We start from the raw sequence: 26,500 nt of genomic DNA on the forward strand, positions 1-26,500 counted from the left end.
ATTAACTGAGGGGTCCGTGGACCCGTAACATTAACTGAGAGGTCGTGGGCCAAAACATTAACTGAGGGGTCCATGGACCAACACCATTAACTGAGGGATCCGTGGACCAACACCATTAACTGAGAGGTTCCTGGACCAACACCATTAATTGAGGGGTCCATGCACCAACACCACTAACTGAGTGGTCCGTGGTCCAACACCATTAACTGAGTGGTCCGTGGACCAACACCATTAACTGAAGGGTCTGTGGACCAGCACCATTAACTGAGGGGTCCACGGACCCCTACCATTGACTGAGGGGTCCGTGAACCCGTAACATTAACTGAGAGATTGTGGACCAAAACCATTAACTGAGGTGATTGTGGTCCAACACCAATAACTGAGGGGTCCATGGACCCCGAACATTAACTGAGGGGTTTGTGGATCAACACCATTAACTAAGACATCCGTGGAATAACACCATTAACTGAGAGGTCCGTGGAGAAACACCATTAACTGAGGGATCCGTGGACCAATACCATTAACTGAGAGGTTCCTGGACCAACACTATTAACTGAGGGATACATGGACCCCTAACATTAACTGAGGGGTTTGTGGACCAACACCAATAACTGAGGGATAACTGAGGGGTTTGTGGACCAACACCATTAACTGAGACGTCCGTGGACCAACACCATTAAATGAGGGGTCCGTGGACCAACACCATCAATTGAGGGGTCCATGGACCAACACCATTAACTGAGGGGTCCGTGGTCCAACACCATTAACTGAGGGGTTCCTGGACCAACATCATTGACCGAAGGGTCCATGGTCCAACACTACTAACTGAGTGGTCCATGGACCCCGAACATTAACTGAGTGGTCCGTGGATCAACACCATTAACTGAGAGGTTCCTGGTCCAACACCATTAACTGAGACTTCCGTCGACCAACACCATTAACTGAGAGGTCCGTGGACCAACACCATTGACTGAGGGGTCTGTGGAACAACACCATTAACTGACGGATCCGTGGACCAATACCATTAACTGAGAGGTTCCTGGACCAACACCATTAACTGAGGGATACGTGGACCCTAACATTAACTGAGGGGTTTGTGGACCAACACCATTAACTGAGACGTCCGTGGACCAACACCATTACATGAGAGGTCCGTGGAACAACACCATTAACTGAGGGGTCCATGGACCAACACCATTAACTGAGGGGTCCGTGGACCAACGCCATTTACTGAGGGGTCCGTGGACCAACACCATTTATTGAAGGGTCCATGGACGAACACCATTAATTGAGGGGTCCAAGGACCAACAGCATTATCAGAGGGGTCTGTGGTCCAACACCATTAATTGAGAGGTTCCTGGACCAACACCATTAATTGAGAGGTTCCTGGACCAACACCATTAATTGTGTGGTGCGTGGACCAACACCATTAATTGAGGGGTCCGTGGACCAACACCATTAATTGAGGGGTCCTTGGACACCTACCATTAACTGCAGGGTCCGTGGACCACTACTGTTAACTGAAAGGTCCATGGACCAACACCATTAACTGAGCAGTCCGTGGACCCCGAACATTAACTGAGGGGTCGGTGGATCAACACCATTAACTGAGAGGTTCCTGGACCAACAGCCTTAATTGAGGGGTCTGTGGACCAACACCATTAACTGAGGGGTCCGTGGACCCTGAACAGTGACTGAGGGGTCCGTGGATCAACACCATTAACTGAGAGGTTCCTAGACCAACACCATTAATTGAGGGGTCCGTGGACCAACACCATCAATTGAGGGGTCCATGGACCAACACCATTAACTGAGTGGTCCGTGGTCCAACACCATTAACTGAGTGGTCCGTGGACCAACACCATTAACTGAAAGGGTCCTGGGCCAACACCATTAACTGAAGGGTCCGTGGACCAGCACCATTAACTGAGGGGTCCACGGACCCCTACCATTGACTGAGGGGTCCCTGGACCCGTAACATTAACTGAGAGATTGTGGACCAAAACCATTAACTGAGGCGATTGTGGACCAACACCAATAACTGAGGGGTCCGTGGACCCCGAACATTAACTGAGGGGTTTGTGGACCAACGCCATTAACTAAGACATCCGTGGACCAACACCATTAACTGAGAGGTTCGTGGAGCAACACCATTAACTGAGGGGTCCATGAACCAACACCATTAACTGAGGGATCCGTGGACCAATACCATTAACTGAGAGGTTCCTGGACCAACTCCATTAACTGAGGGGTCCGTGGACCAACGCCATTTACTGAGGGGTCCGTGGACCAACACAATTGACTAAGGGGTCCGTGGACCAACACCATAAACTAAGGGATCCGTGGACACCCACCATTAACTGAGGGGTCCATGGACCACTACTATTAACTGAAGAGTCCGTGGACCAACACCATTAATTGAGGGGTCCAAGGACCAACATCATTATCAGAGGAGTCTGTGGTCCAACACCATTAACTGAGAGGTTCGTGGAGCAACACCATTAACTGAGGGGTCCGTGAACCAACACCATTAACTGAGGGATCCGTGGACCAATACCATTAACTGAGAGGTTCCTGGACCAACTCAATTAACTGAGGGGTCCGTGGACCAACGCCATTTACTGAGGGGTCCGTGGACCAACAGCATTGACGAAGGGGTCCGTGGACCAACACCATAAACTAAGGGATCCGTGGACACCTACCATTAACTGAGGCGTCCGTGGACCACTACTATTAACTGAAGAGTCCGTGGACCAACACCATTAATTGAGGGGTCCAAGGACCAACATCATTATCAGAGGAGTCTGTGGTCCAACACCATTAATTGAGAGGTTCCTGGACCAACACCATTAATTGTGTGGTGCGTGGACCAACACCATTAGTTGAGGGGTCCGTGGACGAACACCATTAATTGAGGGATCCAATGACTTCACCATTATCAGAGGGGTTTGTGGTCCAACACCATTAATTGAGGGGTCTGTGGACCAACACCATTAACTGAGTGGTCCGTGGACCCTGAACATTAACTGAGGGATCCGTGGATCAACACCATTAACTGAGAGGTTCCTGGACCAACACCATTAATTGAGGGGTCCGTGGTCCAACACCATTAACTGAGGGCTCCGTGGACCAACACCATCAATTGAACGGTCCATGGACCAACACCATTAACTGAGTGGTCTGTGGACCAACACTATTAACTGAAGGGTCCGTGGACCAGCACCATTAACTGAGGGGTCCACGGACCCCTACCATTGACTGAGGGGTCCGTGGACCCGTAACATTAACTGAGAGATTGTGGACCAAAACCATTAACTGAGGCGATTGTGGTCCAACACCAATAACTGAAGGGTTTGTGGACCAACACCATTAACTAAGACATCCGTGGACCAACACCATTAACTGAGAGGTCCGTGGAGCAACACCATTAACTGAGGGGTCCGTGGACCGACACCATTAACTGAGGGATCCGTGGACCAATACCATTAACTGATAGGTTCCTGGACCAACACCATTAACTGAGGGATACGTGGACCCCTAAAAATAACTGAGGGGTTTGTGGACCAACACCATTAAGTGAGACGTCCGTGGACCAACACCATTAATTGAGGGGTCCGTGGACGTACACCTTTAATTGAGGGGTCCAAGGACCAACATCATTATCAGAGGGGTCTGTGGTCCAACACCATTAATTGAGAGGTTCCTGGACCAACACCATTAATTGTGTGGTGCGTGGACCAACATAATTAATTGAGGGGTCCATGGACCAACACCATTGATTGAGGGGTCTGTGGACCAACACCATTAATTGAGGGGTCAGTGGACGAACACCATTAATTGAGGGGTCCAAGGAATTCACCATTATCAGAGTGGTTTGTGGTCCAACACCATTAATTGAGAGGTTCCTGGATCAACACCATTAATTGTGTGGTCCGTGGACCAACACCATTAATTGAGGGGTCTGTGGTCCAACACCATTAACTGAGAAGTTCCTGGTCCAACACCATTAACTGAGTCGTCCGTCGACCAACACCATTAACTGAGAGGTCCGTGGACCAACACCATTAACTGAGAGGTTCCTGGACCAACACCATTAACTGAGGGATACGTGGACCCCTAACATTAACTGACGGGCGTGTGGACCAACACCATTGACTGAGGGGTCCGTGGACCAACACCATTGATTGAGGGGTCCGTGGACCAACACCAGAAACTGAGGGATCCGTGGACACCTACCATTAACTGAGGGGTCCATGGACGACTACTATTAACTGAAGGGTCCGTGACCAACACCATTAACTGAGAGGTCTGTGGAGCAACACCAATAACTGCGGGGTCCGTGGACCAACACCATTAACTGAGGGGTCCGTAGACCAACACCATTAACTGAGGGGTACACAGACCCCTACCATTGACTAAGGGATCCGTGGACCCACAACATTAACTGAGAGATTGTGGACCAAAACCATTAACTGAGGGGTTTGTGGACCAACACCAATAACTGAGGGGTCCGTGGACCCGTAACATTAACTGAGAGGTTCCTGGACCAACACCATTATCTGAGGGATCCGTGGACCAATATCATTAACTGAGAGATCCGTGGACCAATACCAATAACTGAGAGGTTCCTGGACCAACACCATTAACTGAGGGATACGTGGACCCCTACCATTAACTGAGGGGTTTGTGGTCCAACACCATTAACTGAGAGGTTCCTGGACCAACACCATTAATAGTGTGGTCCATGGACCAACACCATTAACTGAGGGGTCCGTGGTCCAACACCATTAACTGAGGGGTCCGTGGATCAACACAATTAACTGAGAGGTTCCTGGACCAACACCATTAACTGAGAGGTTCCTGGACAAACACCATTAATAGTGTGGTCCATTGAACAACACCATTAATTGAGGGGTCCATGGACCAACACCATTAACTGAGGGGTCCGTGGTCCAACACCATTAACTGAGTGGTCCGTGGTCCAACACCATTAACTGAGTGGTCCGCGGACCCCTACCATTGACTGAGGGGTCCGTGGACCCGTAACATTAACTGAGAGATTGTGGACCAAAACCATTAACTGAGGCGATTGTGGTCCAACACCAATAACTGAGGGGTCCGTGGACCCCGAACATTAACTGAGGGGTTTGTGGACCAACACCATTAACTAAGACATCCGTGGACCAACACCATTAACTGAGAGATCCGTGGACCAATACCATTAACTGAGAGGTTCCTGGACCATCACCATTAACTGAGGGATACGTGGACCCCTAACATAACTGAGGGGTCCGTGGACCAACATCATTTACTGAGGGATCCGTGGACCAATACCATTAACTGAGAGGTTCCTGGACCATCACCATTAACTGAGGGATACGTGGACCCCTAACATTAACTGAGGGGTTTGTGGACCAACAGCAATAACTGAGGGTTCCGTGGACCGCTAACATTAACTGAGGGGTTTGTGGACCAACACCATTAACTGAGACGTCCGTGGACCAACACCATTGACTGAGGGGTCTGTGGACCAACACCATAAACTGAGGGATCCGTGGACACCTACCATTAATTGAGGGGTCCGTGGTCCACTACTATTAACTGAAGGGTCCGTGGATCAACACCATTAACTGAGCGGTCCGTGGACCCCGAACATTAACTGAGGGGTCTATGGATCAACACCATTAACTGAGAGGTTCCTGGACAAACACCATTAATTGAGGGGTCCTTGGACCCCTACCATTAACTGCGGGGTCCGTGGTCCACTACTATTAACTGAAGGGTCCGTGGATCAACACCATTAACTGAGCGGTCCGTGGACCCCGAACATTAACTGAGGGGTCTATGGATCAACACCATTAACTGAGAGGTTCCTGGACCAACACCATTAATTGAGGGGTCCGTGGACCAACACCATTAACTGAGGGGTCCGTGGACCCTGAACATTAACTGAGGGGTCCGTGGATCAACACCAGTAACAGAGAGGTTCCTGGAGCAACACCATTAATTGAGGGGTCCGTGGACCAACACCATTAACTGAGGGTTCAGTGGACCAACACCATCAATTGAGGTGTCCATGGACCAACACCATTAACTGAGTGGTCCGTGGTCCAACACCATTAACTGAGGGGTCCATGGACCAAGACCATTAACTGAGGGGTCCGTGGACCAATGCCATTAACTGAGGGATCCGTGGACCAATACCATTAACTGAGAGATTCCTGGTCCAACACCATTAACTGAGGGATACGTGGACCCCTAACATTAACTGAGGGGTTTGTGGACCAACACCAATAACTGAGGGTTCTGTGGACCCCTAACATTAACTGAGGGGTTTGTGGACCAACAGCATTAACTGAGACGTCCGTGGACCAACACCATTAAATGAGAGGTCCGTGGAACAACACCATTAACTGAGGGGTCCATGGACCAACACCATTAACTGAGGGGTCCGTGGACCAATGCCATTGATTGAGGGGTCCAAGGACCAACATCATTATCAGAGGGGTCTGTGGTCCAACACCATTAATTGAGAGGTTCCTGGACCAACACCATTAATTGTGTGGTGCGTGGACCAACGCCATTAATTGAGGGGTCCAAGGACCAACACCATTATCAGAGGGGTCTGTGGTCCAACACCATTAACTGAGAGGTTCCTGGACCAACACAATTAATTGTGTGGTCTGTGAACCAACATCATTGACTGAGAGGTCCGTGGACCAACACCATTAACTGAGGGGTCCGTGGACCAACACTATTGACTGAGGGGTCCGTGGTCCAACACCATTAACTGAGGGGTCCGTGGATCAACACCATTAACTGAGAGGCTCCTGGTCCAACACCATTAACTGAGACGTCCGTCGACCAACACCATGAACTGAGAGGTCCGTGGAGCAACACCATTAAATGAGGGGTCCGTGGACCAATGCCATTGACTGAGGGGTCCATGGGCACCTACTATTAACTGAAGGGTCCGTGGACCAACACCATTGATTGAGGGGTCTGTGGACCAACACCATTAACTGAGAGGTCCGTGGACTCGTAACATTAACTGAGAGACTGTGGACCCACACCACTTACTGAGGGGCTTGTGGACCAATACCAATAACTGAGGGTTCCGTGGACCCCTAACATTAACTGAGGGGTTTGTGGACCAACAGCATTAACTGAGACGTCAGTGGACCAACACCATCAACTGAGAAGTCCATGGAACAACACTATTTACTGAGGAGTCCGTGGACAAATGCCATTAACTGACAGGGTCCTGGGCCAACACCATTAACTGAAGGGTCCGTGGACCAGCACCATTAACTGAGGGATCCGTGGACCAATAACATTACCTGAGAGGTTCCTGCACCAACACCATTAACTGAGGGATACGAAGACACCTAATATTACCTGAGGGGTTTGTGGACCAACACCATTAACTGAGGTGTCCGTGGACTCGTAACATTAACTGAGAGATTGTGGACCCACACCACTTACTGAGGGGTTTGTGGACCAACACCATTAACTGAGATGTCAGTGGACCAACACCATCAACTGAGAAGTCCATGGAACAACATTATTAACTGAGGAGTCCGTGGACCAACACCATTTACTGAGGGATCCGTGGACAAATGCCATTAACTGAGAGGTTCCTGGACCAACACCATTAAGTGAGGGATACGTGGACCCCTAACATTAACTGACGGGTGTGTGGACCAACACCATTAACTGAGAGGTTCCTGGTCCAACACCATTAACTGAGACGTCCGTCGACCAACACCATGAACTGAGAGGTCCGTGGAGCAACACCATTAAATGAGAGGTCCGTGGAACAACATCATTAACTGAGGGGTCCGTGGACCAACGCCATTTACTGAGGGGTCCGTGGACCAACACCATTGACTGAGGGGTCCATGGATACCTACTATTAACTGAGGGGTCCGTGGACCACTACTATTAACTGAAGGGTCCGTGGACCAACACCATTGATTGAGGGGTCTGTGGACCAACACCATTAACTGAGGGGTCCGTGGACTCATAACATTAACTGAGAGATTGTGGACCCACACCACTTACTGAGGGGCTTGTGGACCAACACCAATAACTGAGGGTTCCGTGGACCCCTAACATTAACTGAGGGGTTTGTGGACCAACACCTTTAACTGAGACGTCAGTGGACCAACACCATCAACTGAGAAGTCCATGGGACAACACTATTAACTGAGGAATCCGTGGACTAACACCATTTACTGAGGGATCCGTGGACAAATGCCATTAACTGAGAGGGTCCTGGGCCAACACCATTAACTGAAGGGTCCGTGGACCAGCACCATTAACTGAGGGATCCGTGGACCAATAACATTAACTGAGAGGTTCCTGGACCAACACCATTAACTGAGGGATACGAGGACCCCTAATATTAACTGAGGGGTTTGTGGACCAACACCATTAACTGAGGTGTCCGTGGACTCGTAACATTAACTGAGAGATTGTGGACCCACACCACTTACTGAGGGGTTTGTGGACCAACACCATTAACTGAGATGTCAGTGGACCAACACAATCAACTGAGAAGTCCATGGAACAACATTATTAACTGAGGAGTCCGTGGACCACCACCATTTACTGAGGGATCCGTGGACAAATGCCATTAACTGAGAGGTTCCTGGACCAACACCATTAAGTGAGGGATACGTGGACCCCTAACATTAACTGACGGGTGTGTGGACCAACACCATTAACTGAGACGTCCGTGGACCAACACCATTAACTGAGAGGTCCGTGGAGCAACACCATTAACTGAGGGGTCCGTGGACCAACACCATTAACTGAGATGTCAGTGGACCAACACAATCAACTGAGAAGTCCATGGAACAACATTATTAACTGAGGAGTCCGTGGACCACCACCATTTACTGAGGTATCCGTGGACAAATGCCATTAACTGAGAGGTTCCTGGACCAACACCATTAAGTGAGGGATACGTGGACCCCTAACATTAACTGACGGGTGTGTGGACCAACACCATTAACTGAGACGTCCGTGGACCAACACCATTAACTGAGAGGTCCGTGGAGCAACACCATTAACTGAGGGGTCCGTGGACCAATACCATTAACTGAGGGATCTGTGGACCAATACCATTAACTGAGAGGTTCCTGGAGCAACACCATTAACTGAGGGATACATGGACCAACACCATTAACTGAGGGGTGCGTGGACCCGTAACATTAACTGAGAGGTCGTGTACCACAACATTAACTGAGGGGTCCGTGGACCAACACCATTAACCGAAGGGTCCTTGGACCAACACCATTAACCGATGGGTCCATGGTCCAACACCATTAACTGAGCGGTCCGTGGACCCCGAACATTAACTGAGGGGTCCGTGGATCAACACCATTAACTGAGAGGTTCCTGGTCCAACACCATTAACTGAGACGTCCGTGGACCAACACCATTAACTGAGGGGTCCGTGGACCAACACCATTAATTGAGGGGTCCATAGACCAACACCATAAACTGAGGGATCCGTGGACACCTACCATTAACTGAGGTGTCCGTGGACCCCTACTATTAACTGAGGGGTCCGTGGACGAACACCATTGATTGAGGGGTCTGTGGACCAACACCATTAACTGAGAGGTTCTTGGACCAACACCATTAATTGTGTGGTCCGGGGACCAACACCATTAACTGTAGAGTCCGTGGACCAACTCCATTAATTGGGGGTCCATGGACCAACACCATTAACTGAGGGGTCCGTGGTCCAACGCCATTGACTGAGGGGTCCATGGACCAACATCATTGACTGAGGGGTCCGTGGACCAACACCATTGACTGAGGGGTCCGTGGACCAACACCATTGACTGAGGGATCCGTGGTCCAACACCATTAACTGAGAGGTTCCTGGACCCACACCATTAACCGACCGGTCCATGGTCCAACACTATTAACCGATGGGTCCATGGTCCAACACCATTAACTGAGCGGTCCGTGGACCCCGAGCATTAACTGAGGGGTCGTGGACCAACACCATTAACTGAGAGGTTCCCGGAACAACACCATTAACCGACAGGTCCATGGTCCAACACTATTAACCAATGGGTCCATGGTCCAACACCAATAACTGAGCGGTCCGTGGACCCCGAGCATTAACTGAGAGCTCCGTGGACCAAATCCATTAACTGAGGAGTCGGTGGACCAATACCATTAACTGAGGGGTCCGTGGACCAGCACCATTAACGGATGAGTCCGTGGACCCGTAACATTAACTGAGAGATTGTGGACCAACACCATTAACTGAGAGGTCCGTGGAGCAATACCATTAACTGAGGGGTCCGTGTACCAACACCATTAACTGAGGGGTCCGTGTACCAACACCATTAACTGAGAGGTTCCTGGACCAACACCATTAATTTAGGGATACGTGGACCAACACCAATAATGAGGGGTCCTTGGACCAACACCATTAACTGAGGGGTCCGCAGACCAACACCATTGACTGAGGGGTCCGTGGACCAACACCATTCACTGAAGGGTCCGTGGACCAACACCATTCACTGAGGGGTCCGTGGACCAACACTTTAAACTGAGGGATCCGTGGACACTTACCATTAATTGAGGGGTCCGTGGACCCCTACCATTAACTGAGTGGTCCGTGGACCAACACCATTGATTGAGGGGTCCGTGGATAAACACCATTAATTGAGGGGTCCATGGACCAACACCATTAACTGAGGGGTCCGTGGTCCAACACCATTAACTGAGGGGTCCTTGGACCAACACCATAAACTGAGGGATCCATGGACCAACACCATTAACTGAGGGATCCGAGGACACCTACCATTAACTGAGGGGTCCGTGGACCCCTACCATTAACTGAGGGGTCTGTGGACCAACACCATTGATTGAGGGTCCGTGGATCAACACCATTAATTGAGGGGTCCGTGGACCAACACCATTAACTGAGGGGTCCGTGGTCCAACACCATTAACTGAGGGGTCCGTGGACCACCACCATTTACTGAGGGATCCGTGGACAAATGCCATTAACTGAGAGGTTCCTGGACCAACACCATTAAGTGAGGGATACGTGGACCCCTAACATTAACTGACGGGTGTGTGGACCAACACCATTAACTGAGACGTCCGTGGACCAACACCATTAACTGAGAGGTCCGTGGAGCAACACCATTAACTGAGGGGTCCGTGGACCAATACCATTAACTGAGGGATCTGTGGACCAATACCATTAACTGAGAGGTTCCTGGAGCAACACCATTAACTGAGGGATACATGGACCAACACCATTAACTGAGGGGTGCGTGGACCCGTAACATTAACTGAGAGGTCGTGTACCACAACATTAACTGAGGGGTCCGTGGACCAACACCATTAACCGAAGGGTCCATGGTCCAACACCATTAACCGATGGGTCCATGGTCCAACACCATTAACTGAGCGGTCCGTGGACCCCGAACATTAACTGAGGGGTCCGTGGATCAACACCATTAACTGAGAGGTTCCTGGTCCAACACCATTAACTGAGACGTCCGTGGACCAACACCATTAACTGAGGGGTCCGTGGACCAACACCATTAATTGAGGGGTCCATAGACCAACACCATAAACTGAGGGATCCGTGGACACCTACCATTAACTGAGGTGTCCGTGGACCCCTACTATTAACTGAGGGGTCCGTGGACGAACACCATTGATTGAGGGGTCTGTGGACCAACACCATTAACTGAGAGGTTCTTGGACCAACACCATTAATTGTGTGGTCCGGGGACCAACACCATTAACTGTAGAGTCCGTGGACCAACACCATTAATTGGGGGTCCATGGACCAACACCATTAACTGAGGGGTCCGTGGTCCAACGCCATTGACTGAGGGGTCCATGGACCAACATCATTGACTGAGGGGTCCGTGGACCAACACCATTGACTGAGGGGTCCGTGGACCAACACCATTGACTGAGGGATCCGTGGTCCAACACCATTAACTGAGAGGTTCCTGGACCCACACCATTAACCGACCGGTCCATGGTCCAACACTATTAACCGATGGGTCCATGGTCCAACACCATTAACTGAGCGGTCCGTGGACCCCGAGCATTAACTGAGGGGTCGTGGACCAACACCATTAACTGAGAGGTTCCCGGAACAACACCATTAACCGACAGGTCCATGGTCCAACACTATTAACCAATGGGTCCATGGTCCAACACCAATAACTGAGCGGTCCGTGGACCCCGAGCATTAACTGAGAGCTCCGTGGACCAAATCCATTAACTGAGGAGTCGGTGGACCAATACCATTAACTGAGGGGTCCGTGGACCAGCACCATTAACGGATGAGTCCGTGGACCCGTAACATTAACTGAGAGATTGTGGACCAACACCATTAACTGAGAGGTCCGTGGAGCAATACCATTAACTGAGGGGTCCGTGTACCAACACCATTAACTGAGGGGTCCGTGTACCAACACCATTAACTGAGAGGTTCCTGGACCAACACCATTAATTTAGGGATACGTGGACCAACACCAATAATGAGGGGTCCTTGGACCAACACCATTAACTGAGGGGTCCGCAGACCAACACCATTGACTGAGGGGTCCGTGGACCAACACCATTCACTGAAGGGTCCGTGGACCAACACCATTCACTGAGGGGTCCGTGGACCAACACTTTAAACTGAGGGATCCGTGGACACTTACCATTAATTGAGGGGTCCGTGGACCCCTACCATTAACTGAGTGGTCCGTGGACCAACACCATTGATTGAGGGGTCCGTGGATAAACACCATTAATTGAGGGGTCCATGGACCAACACCATTAACTGAGGGGTCCGTGGTCCAACACCATTAACTGAGGGGTCCTTGGACCAACACCATAAACTGAGGGATCCATGGACCAACACCATAAACTGAGGGATCCGAGGACACCTACCATTAACTGAGGGGTCCGTGGACCCCTACCATTAACTGAGGGGTCTGTGGACCAACACCATTGATTGAGGGTCCGTGGATCAACACCATTAATTGAGGGGTCCGTGGACCAACACCATTAACTGAGGGGTCCGTGGTCCAACACCATTAACTGAGGGGTCCGTGGACCAACACCATAAACTGAAAGATCCATGGACCAACACCATTAACTGAAAGGTCCGCAGACCAACACCATTGACTGAGGGGTCCGTGGACCAACACCATTCACTGAAGGGTCCATGGACCAACACCATTCAGTGAGGGGTCCGTGGACCAACACCATAAACTGAGGGATCCGTGGACACCTACCATTAACTGAGGCGTCCGTGGACCAATACCATTAACTGAGAGGTTCCTGGAGTAACACCATTAACTGAGGGATACATGGACCAACACCATTAACTGAGGGGTGCGTGGACCCGTAACATTAACTGAGAGGTCGTGTACCACAACATTAACTGAGGGGTCCGTGGACCAACACCATTAATTGAAGGGTCCATAGACCAACACCATTAATTGAGGGGTCCGTGGACCAACACCATTAACTTAGGGCTCCGTGGACCAACACCATAAACTGAGGGATCCTTGGACACCTACCATTAACTGAGGGGTCCGTGGACCAACACCATTGATTGAGGGGTCTGTGAACAAACACCATTAATTAAGGGGTCCGTGGACGAACACCATTAATTGAGGGGTCCAAGGACCAACACCATTAACAGAGGGGTCTGTGGTCCAAGACCATTAACTGAGAGGTTCCTGGATCAACACCATTAGTTTTGTGGTCCGTGGACCAACAGCATTAACTGAGGGGTCCGTGGACCAACACCATTAATTGAGGGGTCCAAGGACCAACACCATTAACAAAGGGGTCCATGGACCAAATTCATTAACTGAGGAGTCCGTGGACCATCACCATTAACTGAGAGGTTCCTGGACCAACACCATTAACTGAGGGATAGGTGGACCAGCACCATTAACTGAGGGATCCGTGGATCCGTAACATTAACTGAGAGGTCGTGGACCACAACATTAACTGAGGGGTCCGTGGACCAATACCATTAACAGAGGAGTCCGTGGTCCAACACCATTAACTGAGGGGTCCGTGGACCAATATCATTGACTGAGAGGTCCGTAGTCCAACACCATTTACTGAGAGGTTCCTGGACCAACACCATTAACCGAAGGGTCCATGGTCCAACACCATTAACCGATGGGTCCATGGTCCAACACCATTAACTGAGCGGTCCGTGGACCCCGAACATTAACTGAGGGGTCCGTGGATCAACACCATTAACTGAGAGGCTCCTGGTCCAACACCATTAACTGAGACGTCCGTGGACCAACACCATTAACTGAGGGGTCCGTGGACCAACACCATTAATTGAGGGGTCCATAGACCAACACCATAAACTGAGGGATCCGTGGACACCTACCAATAACTGAGGTGTCCGTGGACCCCTACTATTAACTGAGGGGTCCGTGGACCAACACCATTGATTGAGGGGTCTGTGGACCTACACCATTAACTGAGAGGTTCTTGGACCAACACCATTAATTGTGTGGTCCGGGGACCAACACCATTAACTGTAGAGTCCGTGGACCAACACCATTAATTGGGGGTCCATGGACCAACACCATTAACTGAGGGGTCCGTGGTCCAACGCCATTGACTGAGGGGTCCATGGACCAACATCATTGACTGAGGGGTCCGTGGACCAACACCATTGACTGAGGGGTCCGTGGACCAACACCATTGACTGAGGGATCCGTGGTCCAACACCATTAACTGAGAGGTTCCTGGACCCACACCATTAACCGACCGGTCCATGGTCCAACACTATTAACCGATGGGTCCATGTTCCAACACCATTAACTGAGCGGTCCGTGGACCCCGAGCATTAACTGAGGGGTCCGTGGACCAACACCATTAACTGAGAGGTTCCCGGAAAACACCATTAACCGACAGGTCCATGGTCCAACACCAATAACAGAGCGGTCCGTGGACCCCGAGCATTAACTGAGAGCTCCGTGGACCAAATCCATTAACTGAGGAGTCGGTGGACCAATACCATTAACTGAGGGGTCCGTGGACCAGCACCATTAACGGATGAGTCCGTGGACCCGTAACATTAACTGAGAGATTGTGGACCAACACCATTAACTGAGGGGTCCGTGTACCAACACCATTAACTGAGAGGTTCCTGGACCAACACCATTAATTTAGGGATACGTGGACCAACACCAATAATGAGGGGTCCTTGGACCAACACCATTAACTGAGGGGTCCGCAGACCAACACCATTGACTGAGGGGTCCGTGGACCAACACCATTCACTGAAGGGTCCGTGGACCAACACCATTCACTGAGGGGTCCGTGGACCAACACTTTAAACTGAGGGATCCGTGGACACTTACCATTAATTGAGGGGTCCGTGGACCCCTACCATTAACTGAGTGGTCCGTGGACCAACACCATTGATTGAGGGGTCCGTGGATAAACACCATTAATTGAGGGGTCCATGGACCAACACCATTAACTGAGGGGTCCGCGGTCCAACACCATTAACTGATGGGTCCTTGGACCAACACCATAAACTGAGGGATCCATGGACCAACACCATAAACTGAGGGATCCGTGGACACCTACCATTAACTGAGGGGTCCGTGGACCCCTACCATTAACTGAGGGGTCTGTGGACCAACACCATTGATTGAGGGTCCGTGGATCAACACCATTAATTGAGGGGTCCGTGGACCAACACCATTAACTGAGGGGTCCGTGGTCCAACACCATTAACTGAGGGGTCCGTGGACCAACACCATAAACTGAGGGATCCATGGACCAACACCATTAACTGAGAGGTCCGCAGACCAACACCATTGACTGAGGGGTCCATGGACCAACACCATTCACTGAGGGGTCCGTGGACCAACACCATAAACTGAGGGATCCGTGGACACCTACCATTAACTGAGGGGTCCGTGGACCCCTACCATTAACTGAGGGGTCCGTGGACCAACACCATTGATTGAGGGGTCCGTGGATCAACACAATTAATTGAGGGGTCCATGGACCAACACCATTGATTGAGGGGTCCTTGGACCAACACCATTAATTGAGGGGTCCATGGACCAACACCATTAACTGAGGGGTCCGTGGTCCAACACCATTGACTGAGGGGTCCGTGGTCTAACACCATTAATGAGAGGTTCCTGGACCATCACCATCAACCGACAGGTCCATGGTCCAACATCATTAACTGAGTGGTCCATGGACCCCGAACATTAACTGAGGGGTCCGTGGAGCCCTACCATTAACTGAGGGGTCCATTGACCAACACCATTGATTGAGGGGTCTGTGGATCAACACCATTAATTGAGGGGTCCATGGACAAACACCATTGATTGAGGGGTCCATGGACCAACACCTTTAACTGAGGGGTCCGTGGACCAACACCATTGACTGAGAGGTCCGTGGACCAACACCATTGACTGAGGGGTCCGTGGTCCAACACCATTAACTGAGAGGTTCCTGGACCAACACCATTAACCGACGGGTCCATGGTCCAACATCATTAACTGAGTGGTCCGTGAACCCCAAATATTAACTGAGGGGTCCGTGGACCAACACCATTAACTGAGAGGTTCCTGGTCCAACACCATTAACTGAGGGATACGTGGACCCCTAACATTAACTGAGGGGTGTGTGGACCAACACCATTAACTGAGGGGTCCGTGGACTCATAACATTAACTGAGAGATTGTGGACCCACACCACTTACTGAGGGGTTTGTGGACCAACACCAATAACTGAGGGTTCCGTGGACCCCTAACATTAACTGAGGGGTTTGTGGACCAACACCATTAACTGAGATGTCAGTGGACCAACACCATCAACTGAGAAGTCCATGGAACAACACTATTTACTGAGGAGTCTGTGGTCCAACACCATTAACTGAGGGGTCCGTGGATCAACACCATTAACTGAGAGGTTCCTGGTCCAACACCATTAACTGAGACGTCCGTCGACCAACACCATGAACTGAGAGGTCCGTGGAGCAACACCATTAAATGAGAGGTCCGTGGAACAACATCATTAACTGAGGGGTCCATGGACCAACACCATTAACTGAGGGGTCCGTGGACCAACGCCATTTACTGAGGGGTCCGTGGACCAACACCATTGACTGAGGGGTCCATGGATACCTACTATTAACTGAGGGGTCCGTGGACCACTACTATTAACTGAAGGGTCCGTGGACCAACACCATTAACTGAGGCGTCCGTGGACTCGTAACATTAACTGAGAGATTGTGGACCAACACCACTTACTGAGGGGCTTGTGGACCAACACCAATAACTGAGGGTTCCGTGGACCCCTAACATTAACTGAGGGGTTTGTGGACCAACACCATTAACTGAGACATCAGTGGACCAACACCATCAACTGAGAAATCCATGGGACAACACTATTAACTGAGGAGTCCGTGGACTAACACCATTTACTGAGGGATCCGTGGACAAATGCCATTAACTGAGAGGGTCCTGGGCCAACACCATTAACTGAAGGGTCCGTGGACCAGCACCATTAACTGAGGGATCCGTGGACCAATAACATTAACTGAGAGGTTCCTGGACCAACACCATTAACTGAGGGATAGGTGGACCAGCACCATTAACTGAGGGATCCGTGGATCCGTAACATTAATTGAGAGGTCGTGGACCACAACATTAACTGAGGGGTCCGTGGACCAATACCATTAACTGAGGGGTCCGTGGACCAGCACCATTGACTGAGGGGTCCGTGGACCAACACCATTAACAGAGGAGTCCGTGGTCCAACACCATTAACTGAGGGGTCCGTGGACCAATATCATTGACTGAGAGGTCCGTAGTCCAACACCATTTACTGAGAGGTTCCTGGACCAACACCATTAACCGAAGGGTCCATGGTCCAACACCATTAACCGATGGGTCCATGGTCCAACACCATTAACTGAGCGGTCCGTGGACCCCGAACATTAACTGAGGGGTGCGTGGATCAACACCATTAACTGAGAGGTTCCTGGTCCAACACCATTAACTGAGACGTCCGTGGACCAACACCATTAACTGAGGGGTCCGTGGACCAACACCATTAATTGAGGGGTCCATAGACCAACACCATTCACTGAGGGATCCGTGGACCAACACCATTCACTGAGGGGTCCATGGACCAACACCATAAACTGAGGGATCCGTGGACACCTACCATTAACTGAGGTGTCCGTGGACCCCTACTATTAACTGAGGGGTCCGTGGACGAACACCATTGATTGAGGGGTCTGTGGACCAACACCATTAATTGAGAGGTTCGTGGACGAACACCATTAATTGAGGGGTCCAAGGACCAACACCATTAACAGAGGGGTCTGTGTTCCGACACCATTAACTGAGAGATTCTTGGACCAACACCATTACTTGTGTGGTCCGGGGACCAACACCATTAACTGTAGAGTCCGTGGACCAACACCATTAATTGGGGGTCCATGGACCAACACCATTAACTGAGGGGTCCGTGGTCCAACGCCATTGACTGAGGGGTCCATGGACCAACATCATTGACTGAGGGGTCCGTGGACCAACACCATTGACTGAGGGGTCTGTGGACCAACACCATTGACTGAGGGATCCGTGGTCCAACACCATTAACTGAGAGGTTCCCGGACCCACACCATTAACCGACCGGTCCATGGTCCAACACTATTAACCGATGGGTCCATGGTCCAACACCATTAACTGAGCGGTCCGTGGACCCCGAGCATTAACTGAGGGGTCCGTGGACCAACACCATTAACTGAGAGGTTCCTGGACCAACACCATTGACCGACAGGTCCATGGTCCAACACTATTAACCGATGTGTCCATGGTCCAACACCAATAACTGAGCGGTCCGTGGACCCCGAGCATTAACTGAGAGCTCCGTGGACCAAATCCATTAACTGAGGAGTCGGTGGACCAAATCCATTAACTGAGGAGTCGGTGGACCAATACCATTAACCGAGGGGTCCGTGGACCAGCACCATTAACTGAGGGGTCCACAGACCGCTACCATTAACGGATGAGTCTGTGGACCCGTAACATTAACTGAGAGATTGTGGACCAACACCATTAACTGAGAGGTCCGTGGAGCAACACCATTAACTGAGGGGTCCGTGTACCAACACCATTAACTGAGGGGTCCATGTACCAACACCATTAACTGAGAGGTTCCTGGACCAACACCATTAATTTAGGGATACGTGGACCAACACCAATAATGAGGGGTCCTTGGACCAACACCATTAACTGAGGGGTCCGCAGAGCAACACCATTGACTGAGGGGTCCGTGGACCAACACCATTCACTGAAGGGTCCGTGGACCAACACCATTCACTGAGGGGTCCGTGGACCAACACTTTAAACTGAGGGATCCGTGGACACCTACCATTAATTGAGGGGTCCGTGGACCCCTACCATTAACCGACCGGTCCATGGTCCAACACTATTAACCGATGGGTCCATGGTCCAACACCATTAACTGAGCGGTCCGTGGACCCCGAGCATTAACTGAGGGGTCCATGGACCAACACCATTAACTGAGAGGTTCCTGGACCAACACCATTGACCGACAGGTCCATGGTCCAACACTATTAACCGATGTGTCCATGGTCCAACACCAATAACTGAGCGGTCCGTGGACCCCGAGCATTAACTGAGAGCTCCGTGGACCAAATCCATTAACTGAGGAGTCGGTGGACCAAATCCATTAACTGAGGAGTCGGTGGACCAATACCATTAACCGAGGGGTCCGTGGACCAGCACCATTAACTGAGGGGTCCACAGACCCCTACCATTAACGGATGAGTCTGTGGACCCGTAACATTAACTGAGAGATTGTGGACCAACACCATTAACTGAGAGGTCCGTGGAGCAACACCATTAACTGAGGGGTCCGTGTACCAACACCATTAACTGAGGGGTCCGTGTACCAACACCATTAACTGAGAGGTTCCTGGACCAACACCATTAATTTAGGGATACGTGGACCAACACCAATAATGAGGGGTCCTTGGACCAACACCATTAACTGAGGGGTCCGCAGACCAACACCATTGACTGAGGGGTCCGTGGACCAACACCATTCACTGAAGGGTCCGTGGACCAACACCATTCACTGAGGGGTCCGTGGACCAACACTTTAAACTGAGGGATCCGTGGACACCTACCATTAATTGAGGGGTCCGTGGACCCCTACCATTAACTGAGGGGTCCGTGGACCAACACCATTGATTGAGGGGTCCGTGGATAAACACCATTAATTGAGGGGTCCATGGACCAACACCATTAACTGAGGGGTCCGTGGTCCAACACCATTAAATGAGGGGTCCTTGGATAAACACCATAAACTGAGGGATCCATGGACCAACACCATAAACTGAGGGATCCGTGGACACCTACCATAAACTGAGGGATCCATGGACCAACACCATAAACTGAGGGATCTATGGACCAACACCATTAACTGAGAGGTCTGCAGACCAACACCATTCACTGAAGGTTCCGTGGACCAACACCATTCACTGAAGGGTCCATGGACCAACACCATTCACTGAGGGGTCCGTGGACCAACAACATAAACTGAGGGGTCCGTGGACCAACACCATTGATTGTGGGGTCCATGGATCAACACAATTAATTGAGGGGTCCATGGACCAACACCATTGATTGAGGGGTCCTTGGACCAACACCATTAATTGAGGGGTCCATGGACCAACACCATTAACTGAGGGGTCCGTGGTCCAACACCATTGACTGAGGGGTCCGTGGTCTAACACCATTAATGAGAGGTTCCTGGACCATCACCATCAACCGACAGGTCCATGGTCCAACATCATTAACTGAGTGGTCCATGGACCCCGAACATTAACTGAGGGGTCCGTGGAGCCCTACCATTAACTGAGGGGTCCATTGACCAACACCATTGATTGAGGGGTCCGTGGATCAACACCATTAATTGAGGGGTCCATGGACCAACACCATTGATTGAGGGGTCCATGGACCAACACCATTAACTGAGGGGTCCGTGGACCAACACCATGGACTGATAGGTCCGTGGACCAACACCATTGACTGAGGGGTCCGTGGTCCAACACCATTAACTGAGAGGTTCCTGGACCAACACCATTAACCGACGGGTCCATGGTCCAACATCATTAACTGAGTGGTCCGTGAACCCCAAATATTAACTGAGGGGTCCGTGGACCAACACCATTAACTGAGAGGTTCCTGGTCCAACACCATTAACTGAGGGATACGTGGACCCCTAACATTAACTGAGGGGTGTGTGGACCAACACCATTAACTGAGGGGTCCGTGGACTCATAACATTAACTGAGAGATTGTGGACCCACACCACTTACTGAGGGGTTTGTGGACCAACACCAATAACTGAGGGTTCCGTGGACCCCTAACATTAACTGAGGGGTTTGTGGACCAACACCATTAACTGAGATGTCAGTGGACAAACACCATCAACTGAGAAGTCCATGGAACAACACTGTTTACTGAGGAGTCCGTGGTCCAACACCATTTACTGAGGGATCCGTGGACAAATGCCATTAACTGAGAGGTTCCTGGACCAACACCATTAAGTGAGGGATACGTGGACCCCTAACATTAACTGACGAGTGTGTGGACCAACACCATTAACTGAGACATCCGTGGATCAACACCATTAACTGAGAGGTCCGTGGAGTAACACCATTAACTGAGGGGTCCGTGAACCAATACCATTAACTGAGGGATCTGTGGACCAATACCATTAACTGAGAGGTTCCTGGACCAACACCATTAACTGAGGGATACATGGACCAACACCATTAACTGAGGGGTGCGTGGACCCGTAACATCAACTGAGATGTCATGGACCACAACATTAACTCAGGGGTCCGTGGACCAACACCACTAACTGAGAGGTTCCTGGACCAACACCATTAACTGAGAGGTTCCTGGACCAACACCATTAATAGTGTGGTCCATTGACCAACAGCATTATTTGAGGGGTCCGTGGACCAACACCATTAACTTAGGGCTCCGTGGACCAACACCATAAACTGAGGGATCCCTGGACACCTACCATTAACTGAGGGGTCCGTGGACGAACACCATTAATTGAGGGGTCCAAGGACCAACACCATTAACAGAGGGGTCTGTGGTCCAAGACCATTAACTGAGAGGTTCCTGGACCAACACCATTAATTGTCTGGTCTGTGGACCAACACCATTAACTGAGGGGTCCGTGGACCAACACCATTAATTGAGGGGTCCATGGACCAACACCATTAACTGAGGAGTCCGTGGTCCAACACCATTAACTGAGGGGTCCGTGGACCAATATCATTGACTGAGAGGTCCGTGGTCCAACGCCATTAACTGAGAGGTTCCTGGACCAACACCATTAACCGACGGGTCCATGGTCCAACACCATTAACCGATGGGTCCATGGTCCAACACCATTAACTGAGCGGTCCGTGGACCCCAAACGTTAACTGAGGGGTCCGTGGATCAACACCATGAACTGAGACGTCCGTCGACCAACACCATTAACTGAGAGGTCCGTGAAGCAACACCATTCACTGAGGGGTCCATGGACCAAATCCATTAACTGAGGAGTCCGTGGACCAATACCGTTAACTGAGTGGTCCGTGGACCAACACCATTAACTGAGGGAGTCCTGGACCAACACCATTAACTGAAGGGTCCGTGGACCAGCACCATTAACTGAGGGGCCAACGGACCCCTACCATTGACTGAGGGGCCCTTGGACCCATAACATTAACTGAGAGATTGTGGACCAAAACCATTAACTGAGGGGTTTGTGGACCAACACCATTAACTGAGACATCCGTGGACCAACACCATTAACTGAGAGGTCCATGGAGCAACACCATTAACTGAGGGAGCTGTGGACCAATACCATTAACTGAGAGGCTCCTGCACCAACACCATTAACTGAGGGATACGTGGACACCTAACATTAACTGAAGGGTTTGTGGACCAACACCATTAACTGAGACGTCCATGGACCAACACCATTAACTGAGAGGTCGTGGACCACAACATTAACTGAGGGGTCCGTGGACCAATACCATTAACTGAGAGGTTCTTGGACCAACACCATTAATTGTGTGGTCCGGGGACCAACACCATTAACTGTAGAGTCCGTGGACCAACACCATTAATTGGGGGTCCATGGACCAACTCCATTAACTGAGGGGTCCGTGGTCCAACGCCATTGACTGAGCGGTCCGTGGACCAACATCATTGACTGAGGGGTCCGTGGTCCAACACCATTAACTGAGAGGTTCCTGGACCAACACCATTAACCGACCGGTCCATGGTCGAACACTATTAACCGATAGGTCCATGGTCCAACACCATTAACTGAGCGGTCCATGGACCCCGAACATTAACTGAGGGATCCGTGGACCAACACCATTAACTGAGAGGTTCCTGGATCAACACCATTAACCGACGGGTCCATGGTCCAACACTATTAACCGATGGTTCCATTGTCCAACACCATTAACTGAGCAGTCCGTGGACCCCGAGCATTAACTGAGGGCTCCGTGGACCAAATCCATTAACTGAGGAGTCGGTGGACCAATACCATTAACTGAGGGGTCCGTGGACCAGCACCATTAACTGAGGGGTCCACAGACCCCTACCATTACCTGATGAGTCCGTGGACCCGTAACATTAACTGAGAGATTGTGGACCAACACCATTAACTGAGAGGTCCGTGGAGCAACACCATTAACTGAGAGGTCCGTGTACCAGCACCATTAACTGAGGGGTCCACAGACCCCTACCATTACCTGATGAGTCCGTGGACCCGTAACATTAACTGAGAGATTGTGGACCAACACCATTAACTGAGAGGTCCGTGGAGCAACACCATTAACAGAGGGGTCCGTGTACCAACACCATTAACTGAGAGGTTCCTGGACCAACACCATTAATTGAGGGATACGTGGACCAACACCAATAATGAGGGATCCTTGGACCAACACCATTAACTGAGGGGTCCGCAGACCAACACCATTGACTAAGGGGTCCGTGGACCAACACCATTCACTGAAGGGTCCGTGAACCAACACCATTAACTGAGGGGTCCGTGGACCAACACCATAAACTGAGGGATCCGTGGACACCTACCATTAACTGAGGGGTCCGTGGACCCCTACCATTAACTGAGGGGTCCGTGAACCAACACCATTGATTGAGGGGTCCATGGATCAACACCATTAATTGAGAGGTCCATGGACCAACACCATTAACTGAGGGGTCCGTGGTCCAACACCATTAACTGAGGGGTCCGTGGACCAACACCATAAACTGAGGGATCCATGGACCAACACCATAAACTGAGGGATCCGTGGACACCTACCATTAACTGAGGGGTCCGTGGACCCCTACCATTAACTGAGGGGTCCGTGGACCAACACCATTGATTGAGGGGTCCGTGGACCAACACCATTAATTGAGGGGTCCATGGACCAACACCATTAACTGAGGGGGTCCGTGGTCCAACACCATTGACTGAGGGGTCCGTGGTCCAACACCATTAACTGAGAGGTTCCTGGACCAACACCATTAACCGACGGGTCCATGGTCCAACATCATTAACTGAGTGGTCCGTGGACCCCGAATATTAACTGAGGGGTCCGTGGACCCCGAATATTAACTGAGGGGTCCGTGGACCAACACCATTAACTGAGAGGTTCCTGGTCCAACAACATTAACTGAGAGGTTCCTGGTCCAACAACATTAACTGAGGGGTCCATGGACCAACTCCATTAACTGAGGGGTTTGTGGACCAACACCAGTGACTGAGGGGTCCATGGATGAACACCATTGACTGTGGGGTCCGTGGACCAACACCACTAACTGAGGGGTCCGTGGACCAACAGCATTAACTGAGGGGTCTGTGGACCAACAGCATTAACTGAGGGGTCCATGGACCCACACCATTACCTGAGGGGTTCATGAACCCCAGGTTGGGAACTCCTGATCCAGAGGAAACTCACAAGTTCAGAAGGAGTTCGTTGAAACTCCACTTAGACAGTGTCAGAGACGAGGATTCAACTGGGTCACAAGTGCTGTGAGGTACAGCCCCACAGTCTGTCTGGGCAATCCATTAGAGGTGCGAAAACTGCCAGCCGATTCTTTGCTTCACACAGCTGCAAGTTTCAGTTAAAATGGAGAAAGTGAATCCGATTATTTCCAGCAGTACAGGCCTTGATAGATAAAATTTCATTATCAAATTTTCTAAGTGAAAAGTCTGCAGAAATATGTGAAGGACAATTAGCATGGTAACAGTCTAGAGGGACAGGAGTAATTATATCTCTGATTAAAGCTGTTGAACAGCCTGAGACAATGATGTCAGGCACTGACTCAGCTCCATTGCTTTCACTCTGTGAATAGACTCGTGCTTCTATCGTGTCTTTACAACTCCTAGACATTGTCAAGTGCTTCACATCCAATGACAGTTTTTTTTTAAGGAGTACTCGCAGCTACAATGTAGGAAAATTAATCTTATGTCACATTGTTAGAATGGAGTTAGAGCAGACGCATTGATTTGGATGAATTTTAAACATTCGAAGATGATGGGTCAACTGTATTCACCATATACATTCAAATGCATGAGGGATTTGCTGTGATGTGCTGCTCTGGGCTCATGCAACAAAAGATAGAGACATAAAGAATAAAGAATTAGATTTAAAAAATAAAGTGGAGTTTAAAGTACAAATATAGAATAAAATGTACATTTAGAATGAGCTACCAGAGGAAGTGCTGAGGCAAGTACAATATTTAGAGTGCACTTGGACAGGTACATGGATAGGAAAGGTTTAGAGGGATATAGGCCAAACATGGGCAAATGGACAAGCTCAGATGAGAATTCTGCTCAGCATGGATCAGATGGGACGAAGGGCCTGTTTCCACACTGTATGACTCTACAACTCCAGCAAAGCATTGGACAACGAGTTGCCCCACAGCATTAATTCAAGACCTTGCTTCCCAGTGTGAAGTGCTGGCTCATCGATGTCTCTTGTCACAATGGGAGTGCCCACTCTAACCACACACACAAATGCTGAGTGACGCAGTCTTGCTTTCTGCACATGCAACATAACTGCTTGACTTTTGAACTCAATGCTTTGACTCATAAAAGCAAGCATTCTTAACCACCCTATCCCTATTGAACTGTGTAGTCACTTTCAAGGAGCTATGAACTTGGATCCCAAGATCTCCCTGCTCGCAACACCATTAAAGGTCATGCCTTTATGGTGTACTGTCTCCTTGGCCCTACCAAGGTGACACTCCTCACAATTATCTGGGTTAAACTCCATCTGCCATTTCTCTGCCCATACCTGCAACTGATCTATATCATGCCGTATTCATTGCCAGTCTTCTACACTATTCATAATTCAACCA

The 26,500-nt window shown here is 50.3% G+C and overlaps 1 protein-coding gene across 3 annotated transcripts in view; it reads right to left on the bottom strand.

Moving 5' to 3' along the window:
• The window catches only part of LOC134342577 (sialate:O-sulfotransferase 2-like), a 294,342-nt gene that overhangs the window by 215,520 nt on the left and 52,322 nt on the right, over positions 1-26,500 (bottom strand). The gene's annotated exons all lie outside the window — the stretch shown is intronic.

The sequence above is a fragment of the Mobula hypostoma genome, chromosome 2, assembly GCF_963921235.1.
Source record: "Mobula hypostoma chromosome 2, sMobHyp1.1, whole genome shotgun sequence".
Taxonomy (NCBI): domain Eukaryota; kingdom Metazoa; phylum Chordata; class Chondrichthyes; order Myliobatiformes; family Myliobatidae; genus Mobula; species Mobula hypostoma.